Source organism: Triticum urartu, chromosome 7, assembly GCF_003073215.2.
Source record: "Triticum urartu cultivar G1812 chromosome 7, Tu2.1, whole genome shotgun sequence".
Classification (NCBI taxonomy): Eukaryota; Viridiplantae; Streptophyta; class Magnoliopsida; order Poales; family Poaceae; genus Triticum; species Triticum urartu.
This window is the reverse complement of record NC_053028.1, coordinates 656,895,709-656,904,197: the sequence shown is the minus strand read 5'-3', so window position 1 is coordinate 656,904,197 and position 8,489 is coordinate 656,895,709.

Genomic DNA, 8,489 nt, shown 5'->3' with positions numbered 1-8,489 from the left:
TACCCCTAAAAGGACAGAGAGGAGGTGGGTATAAGATGGTTGTTAGAACCTAGTAAGTTCCGAGCCGCCTGCGCAGCAGCCGAGTCGGAACTCGGGGACTACAGCTAGTGGGTGCGCTAACGCGCCCCCACGGAAGAAATCAAGAAAACAAAACAAACAAGGCTAGGAGACTCACTCGGATGACGGCCCGCATCACTAGGAATTCCTGGGTGTACTGGTGCAGCGAGGCGGCCTGGGCCTGAAGCCGGTTCCAAACCTCTTGGGCCGCCACGTTCAGCTCGCCCGTCCCCCCGCTGGGAGTCCACTCGGACATGGCGGTGCTGGCCGCCTCCAAGGCCTCCGCCGTCTGGCTGGCACCCGTAACTCGGTGCGGCTCCAGCACGGCGGTGCCTCCCCCCGCACGCCGGCGCGTTGCCGGCTACACCTCGAGGCCGGCTCCTGCTGCCGGCTCACCCCCGGCCGGCTGCTCTGGTGCCGCGGCGGATTGGCCGCCTTGGCCCCCTCCGGTCGGCGCCGTCTGCGGCATTCCTTCTACGGAGGCCACTTGGATCTCCCTCCTCTCCATCGCCGGCGGTTCCTGGTCGACTTCCTCCGACGGGGGCACTGGGATGTCGGGGGCCATGGTGCGGAGGGGAAGGGAGAGCAGCGGAGGGTGGTTGTGCGAAGCCTCCGCCTCCGTCTCCGCGGCTGCCGCCTCTGCCCGGGCCTTGGCTGCCGCATCGGCCTGCTCCTTCGCCGCCTGGGCGGCCCTTCGCTCCTCCGCCTCCCGCTCCTCCAGCGCTTCACGAGCATTCCGCTCCGTGGCCTCCGTGAGGTCGGCGCGGGGGTCCACGCGGCGGGAGCCTGAAGACCCTCCAGTCGGCCCGACTACGGAGCCGCCCGGACCTCGCTCAAGGGAAAGCGGTGCCCTGTCCAGCGAGCAAAGAAAGGTTTAGAAGAGTTTTCAATCGAAGAGAACAACAAAAATATGCATCCAAGCATTCGACGACTTACGCTGAGATCGCCTGCGGCTGCTTCACCGCCTTGCAGAAACGGGCCGCCTTCGCGGCCGCCTCATCTCGCTTGGTCGCCGCCGCGAAAGCCTTGGACTTCTTCAGCCGGCTGCCGAAGAGGGTCGACACGGCCCGGCGCTTCTAGGCGCCGCCGCCAGCAGCCGGCGCGGCGGACGAGCTCGCGCCTTGATGATCAGGCGCCGGCTGGCGGCGCGGGGCGACTTCGACCTCGGCATCATCCGGCCAGTCCTCGAAGCCGGCCGTGAGCCCTGCGCCTCCGGGCTCGTCGCTTTCCCCCACGATGGCGTCTTCCATGGCGGCTGCTCCCAAGTCCGGGTCGTCGGCGTCGTCCACCGCGTGGTCGGGGACGAGTTGGCGCTCTACCCCTGCGGCCCCGGTCGTCGGCAGGAGGAGAGGGTTCTGCTAGGGGAGAACCAACTAATCAGAAGCCAGCTATCATAAGGCCGGCTACCAATGAGAAAAAAAGAAGTAAAAACTTACCACGGGCGGAGGGTTGGCGCGAGAGTACGGCGCCTTGCCGTATCGCGAGTCTTCGGCGAGCTTGCACTTGGAGATATAATTAACCATGTACGACACCTCTGCGTGAGGCATCTCCCTGATGCTCAGCCGACTTGGGTCGAAGCGGCCGCTCATCTGACAAATCATGTGAGGACGGCTTTGAAGAGGAAGTACCCGACGCTCCATGAAGGCGGCCACCAAGTCGGCTCCGGTCAGGCCTTCCGCCTGGATCATCACCCGAAGCCGGGAGACGGCTGCGTTCCCGGCCTGAGACAATGACCTGGACCGGTAGCTCCATGAGGGTTGCCTTCCAGCCGGCGGGCCGGCTACGTAAGCCGGCAGGTTGACGTAGTCGCCTTGCTGGGCGACGTTCTTCACGTAGAAGTACGACTTCTGCCAGAGCTTCACCGACTAGATCAGCGGGATGGGCGGGAACGGGTTGTTCTCGTCCGACCGCCTCATTGCGATATAGGCCCCGCAGGGGGCGGGCACGCCCGCGATGACGATGTCGAGTTTGCTCTGGAAGAATTCCCCCCAGAGCTCAAGCGTGGGGAGGACCCCGAGGAAACCTTCACAGAGGGTGACGAAGGCCGACAGCAGCATCACCGCGTTGGGCGTGAGGTGATGCGGCTGAAGGTTGTAGAACTCGAGGAAGGAACGGAGAAACCCGCTCGCCGGAAGGCCGAAGCCGCGCAGGCAGTGCGAGCGGAAGACCACCCGCTCGCCCTCCTCCGGTGCCAGCGAAACCTTGCTCTCCGGCGCTCGACGGACCCGCACGAAGCTCTCGCCGGGCAGGTGTCGCGTCTGGCGGAGGAACTCGACGTGGTCCTCATGGACGTTGGAACCATCCCATGAGCTTGACAGTGCCATGGGAGCGAGACGATACGGCGGTGGAACGGAGCGACGGTGGGTGGCTGCGGCAAATAGAAGAAGAAGAATGAGGGCGAAAGGGGCGGAGTGAGGGAGAGTGTGCGAAGCCTCTGCCGCTCCCCTCCTCCCCCTACTTATAGGCCGCACGGCAGAGCCGAGGAGGCGCGGTGTGGGGGAACGTGGGGATCAACTGTGCGCACTCCCCCACGTCCCGTGATTATTGCGCCCTAACGGCATGATAAAATCGCCGCGGGAAGGCGAGCGGTCCGCGTGGGCCGCAGAAGATCCGCGCTCCGGCCGAGGCCTAGGAGTGGCGGGCTCGGGCCTGCAACGGCGTCTTGTCGCGCGCGTGCGCTGGCAAGGTTTCACTGCCACGTGGCCCGCGGGAAGGCCTGCGGTCAGCTCGCGGGTCGACCGCATTCCCGCCTACAGGAAACGGAGCTCTCCGAAGTCGGCACACACCAGCAAAGCCGGCCCCTCAGGATAGGAAGCTGACCAAGCTTCTCGTCCCTTTACCCGCCTCGAAGCTCAATCAGCTTCGGGGACTACTGTCGGAGTAAATAGCCATGGGTAGCCTAGCCGGCTTCCCCTGGCCCTTCTGAAAAAATTACGAGCCCATCTGACTCTCAAGAATCCAAGACGCGGGGCCGCCTTGTCCTTGCCGGCTGACTCCTAGGCCGGCTATCGGAAGGCGGCCCGACTTTAGCCCTCGTGAAGAAAGCCACGGGAGGGCCAGCTTCGAGAAGCCGGCCGCGAGAAGGCCGACTCCAAGAAGCCGGCTCCCACAAAGTGGTCAAGACCGTACCCTCCAAGTTCGCATCCCCTTAACGGCGATGTGACTGGGTGTGGCTACAGTGAAGCCTGCCACCCTCGAATCCCGGAGCGCGAATGGCACAGTGCGCCGTACGGGTGGCCATGACCCGTCCGGCACGGCACTGTTGCCACGTTGGCCCTGATGTCATCCATGATGTACTACCAGAACGGCCCACGAGCGGTGGGCCCCTTCGGGCAGAGAGACACCCGAAGGCGGCCGTGCACCCCAAGTCGGCCCAAGACAAAGCCGGCTCTCCCCAGCCGGCCAGCAGCCTCCCTTGAAGGAGACGCCCCATTAAGGAGACAAGACGCGGTGAGGCTACAGTGATCACCCGCCGGATGGCAGCACTTTAGCCACGCCTACCTCAATGAGGCCCTCATCACCAGGATTGAGCAACAGTAACCCGCCCCCGACCAGGCCCTGGACGGTGGGGCCTGACTGTCGGCCAGCAGCCGGCAGCCGGCGGGACCCACCCGCCGGCGGGCCCCAGCAGTCGGCGCAGAAGCCGGCGAGCGTAGTCACAGACGGCTGGGCCCGCGCCCAGCCGGATTACCATTGTACCCCCGGGGGGTAGGCCTATATAAACCCCCCGGGGCACCCATGCAAAGGGTTGATTCTAGCTAGTTCTAGACACCACGCAAGGAGAAGGAGAGAGCAAACCGAGCCCTTCTTCCTCCTCCCACCAAATAGCTCAAGGAGCATTGTGTAGCTACTTGTTCATCTAGTGATCATGCGGAGACCCCGCAGAGCAGCAGTAGGGGTGTTATCTCCACGGAGAGCCCCGAAGCTGGGTAAGATTCGTCGGCGTGCATGTCTTCGCCTCATCCTGTTTCCAAGCACCGGCGATGTTTTACTGGCTCCCACAATGATAAGCCACCCATTGGCATATGTCGCACCTACCACTCGACACCATTGAACCTTGAGAAACTTGATATTATGGCGTCGAGTGGTATGCTCGGCTTGATCAAGGATATGAACGGGATATTCCCGATATGAGTGGTTATCTTGTAGATCAAGCGTTTCGTGGTCCACTCCACGAATAGGATCTGCGAAGCAACGCCTGAGTTGAGAAACGTGGAAGACATCGTGAACTCTGGAAAGATGCGAAGGTAGTTCCAATTGGTAGGCAACTTGTCCTCGTTTGGCAAGAATGCGAAAGGGTCCAATGTAACGAGGAGCCAATTTGCCTTTGATGCCGAAACGATGGGCTCCCTTTAACGGAGTAACCCGAAGGTAAGCCTTCTCACCGACTTCATAAGTCATGAGCTTATGTTTATGATCATATTGGCTCTTTTGACGAGATTGGGCTGTTTTCAATTTCTCACGAATAACGCGAACCTGCTCTTCTGCTTCCTGAATCATATCCGGGCCAAAGAGTTGTCTTTCCCCGGTTTCTGACCAGTTAAGAGGCGTTCGACATTTTCTTCCATAGAGAACTTTGAAAGGAGCTTTGCCCAATCTAGCTTGATAACTATTGTTATAAGCAAACTCCGCGAATGGAAGGCATTTCTCCCAACCCATTCCGAATGAGATGACAGAAGCTCGGAGCATATCTTCCAGAATTTGATTGACTCGCTCTACTTGACCACTTGATTGAGGATGGAAGGCGGTGCTAAAAGAGAGACGAGTTCCCATAGCATTTTGGAAACTTTCCCAAAATCGAGAGGTGAAGAGACTCCCACGGTCTGAGTTAATTTCCAATGGGACACCATGAAGAGACACTATTCGGGAGACGTATAAATCAGCTAGCTGGCTAGCGGTGATACTCTCATGAACAGGTAGGAAATGGGCTACTTTGGAAAGACGGTCGATCACGACGAAGATGGCATTGTTCCCTCTCTTGGTCCTGGGAAACCCAGTGATGAAATCCATACTGATTTTATCCCATTTCCACTCGGGAATAGCCAAAGGTTGAAGGGTGCCAGCAGGACGTTGGTCCTCTGCTTTAACACGATGATAGACGTCGCAACTAGCAATGTATTGAGCAATTTCTCTCTTCATCCTAGTCCACCAAAACCTCTGGCGTAGGTCTTGATACATTTTAGTACTACCGGGATGAATGGTGAGAGGGGATTCATGAGCTTCCTTAAGAATCAACTGGCGTAGATGTTGTTTCTTGGGAACCACCAAGCGGTTCTCGAAGAAGACAACACCTCACTCATCCATGGAAAAACATTTAGCAACTCCGCTAGCAATGTTTTCCTTAATCCGGGATATGCCCTTATCATGCTTCTAGGCAGCTATGATTTGATCCGTAAGGTTAGGCTTCGCCACCAGGGTGGATAGAAATCCTTGAGGAACAATGTGAAGATTAAGCTTACGAAATTCCTCATGGAGAAGTGGTTGACTTTGTTGTAACATCAGGTTGTTACAATAAGATTTACGACTTAGCGCATCAGCCATGACATTGGCTTTGCCCGGGGTGTAAGTTATTCCTAAGTCGTAATCCGAGATCAACTCGACCCAACATCGTTGCCGGAGATTCAAATCCGGTTGGGTGAAGATATATTTCAAACATTGGTGATCCGTGAAGATCTCACAACGATTACCGAGAAGGTAATGTCGCCAAGTTTTGAGTGCATGGACTACAGCTGCAAGCTCTAGATCATGTGTGGGATAGTTTTCCTCATGTGGGTGTAATTGCCGTGAGGCATAGGCAATTACTTGACGATCTTGCATGAGTATGCAACCTAGTCCTTGTCGCGAGGTGTCGCAATAGATAATAAAGTCCTTGGAAAAATCTGGTGGTAGCAGTACGGGAGCAGATGTCAGGCGTCTTTTCAGTTCCTGAAAATTGAACTCGCACTGTGGGGTCCACTCGAACTTTTTATCTTTCTTGAGGAGTTCAGTTAGAGGTTTAGCAACCTTGGAGAAATTCTCGACGAAGCGGCGACAGTAGCTCGCTAAGCCAAGGAAGCTCCGAACTTGCTTGACCGTCTCAGGTGGAGTTCAATCATGGATGGCTTGAACTCGCTCGGGATTGACAGCAATACCCTTACCAGAGATTACATGGCCTAAATAGGTCACTTCTGGCAACGGAAATTCACACTTGGAGAATTTGGCATAAAGGCGATGCTCTCGAAGTTTCGTCAATACCAGCCTTAGATGTTCGGCATGTTCCTCTTCATTCTTGGAGTAGATGAGTATGTCATCGAGGTATACTACGACGAATTTATCCAAATACTCCATGAAGATTGAGTTCATTAACCGAGAGAAGGTGGCTGGGGCATTTGTTAAACCGAAGGACATAACGGTGTACTCGTATTGGCCATAACGAGTAACAAAGGCCATTTTGGGAATGTCCCCGTTTCTGATTTGGATTTGATGGTAGCCCAACCTCAAATCCATCTTGGAAAAGACTGAGGATCCAGCGAGCTGGTCATACAGATCGTTGATCCTGGGAAGCGGATACTTGTTCTTGATGGTGACCAAGTTGACGGGTCAGTAATCTACAACCATCCGATCCGTTCCATCCTTCTTCTTGACGAAGAGGACGGGGCAAGCCCAAGGAGAGGAACTAGGACGGATGAAACCCTTTTTCAAGGACTCATCGAGTTGGTTCTTAAGCTCGGCTAGTTCTAAGGGTGCCATCTTATAGGGTCTTCTAGAAATTGGAACGGTTACTGGAACAAGGTCTATCACAAACTCGACATCCCTGTCAGGTGCAACACCTGGCAGTTCTTCTGGAAAGACATCTGGAAAGTCCCGGACTACCGGAATATCTTCAAGGTCTGGAAGGGGGTTGGCATTTAGGGAGTAAAGTTGGCGCTTGGGGTTGAACGGTTCTAGTGGCACAATCAATCTTAGCATAATGAGCTGACATCCATTCCATACCCAAGATGATGTTTATGTCCGAGGACTTGAGAGCTATTAAGGATGCAAGGAAGACAAGTCTATCGACAAGAATTTCGTTCCCATGGCTTACTCAAGAACTTTGCCATTTGGAACCCGGAGTTTGAATTACCATGGAAGTGGGCATGTCACAGAATGTCGTGTTATGCAATCGAGCATAGTTCTCGGATATGAATGAATGAGATGCTCCAGTATCTAAAAGAACACATGCCGGATGGCAATTAACAAGGATCGTACCAAGGACGACGTTAGGATCCTCATGAGCCTCCTCAGCTGAGACATAGTTGACATGGCCACATGCAGTGGTGACCGGCTTGGCGTAGAATGTCTTTCCCGCTGGCTTACCACGGCCAACGGACTTTCCAGACTGATTGGGGTTGTTGTTCTGGGGACACTCTCGACTATAATGACCCGGCTCTCCACACTTGAAACATGTCACAACATTGGGGCGTGGAGCAGCATTAGCAGCGGGGCCACCATAGGGCTTGGACGGTGCAAACTGCTGGTTGGGGCGAGGCGCCTCAAAGGATGGCCTCGGAATGAACCTGGGTGGCAGTGCCGTACTTGGAATCCACACCCGGCGCTTCTGAGATCCAGAGCCGGATGAAGAGCCAAAATCACGAGAGTGCTTGCGTGAAGCGTCATAGTCAGACTGGCCTATCTCAGCACTGATGGATTTATTGACCAACTTCTGAAAGGAGGTGCACTCGTGCAGACGAAGATCACGGCGAAGCTCAGGGTTAAGTCCCTTGCGGAACCTTGCCTGCTTCTTAGCATCGGTGGATACCTCTTCAGGAGCATATCGTGCCAGATTCCCAAATTCACGACTATATGCATCCATAGTCAGTCTTCCTTGGGTGAAATTGCAGAACTCTTCCCTCTTGCGATCTATGAGACCTTCCGGGATGTGATGCTCATGGAAAGCCTCACTGAATTCAGCCCAAGTAGTGATTTGGCCGACCGGGCGCATAGCTTCAAAGTTTTCCCACCAAAGGCTAGCAGGGTCTTCGAGGTGATAGGCAGCATAAGCAACCTTATCAGCTTTGGCTACGTTGGCAGAACGTAGCTTGTGGGTGATGCTACGAAGCCAATCATCTGCGTCGAGGGGCTCGACGGAATGGTTAAACTTTGGTGGGTACAACTTGATAAAGTCATTGATTGACACCAAGTCATTTCACTGATGGCGTGCAGTGTTCTACTCAATCCGCTCCAGCAAGCGCTTAGTCTCACGCTTGTTTCTTTCCGCCTCCAGCATCACTTCGGCCAGAGAAGGCGGGTGAGGCAGATTTTCACCCCTAACTGCACTGGCTTCCCCCTGCTCCGCGGCAGCAGGGTTGCTGCGGGTGTTGACTACCCTAGGAGAAAACAAAACAACGGTTTAGATAAGGATGGCACAAACTTAGCAAGGAAGTGCAGAATGTAATGGATAACATGGAATGCTA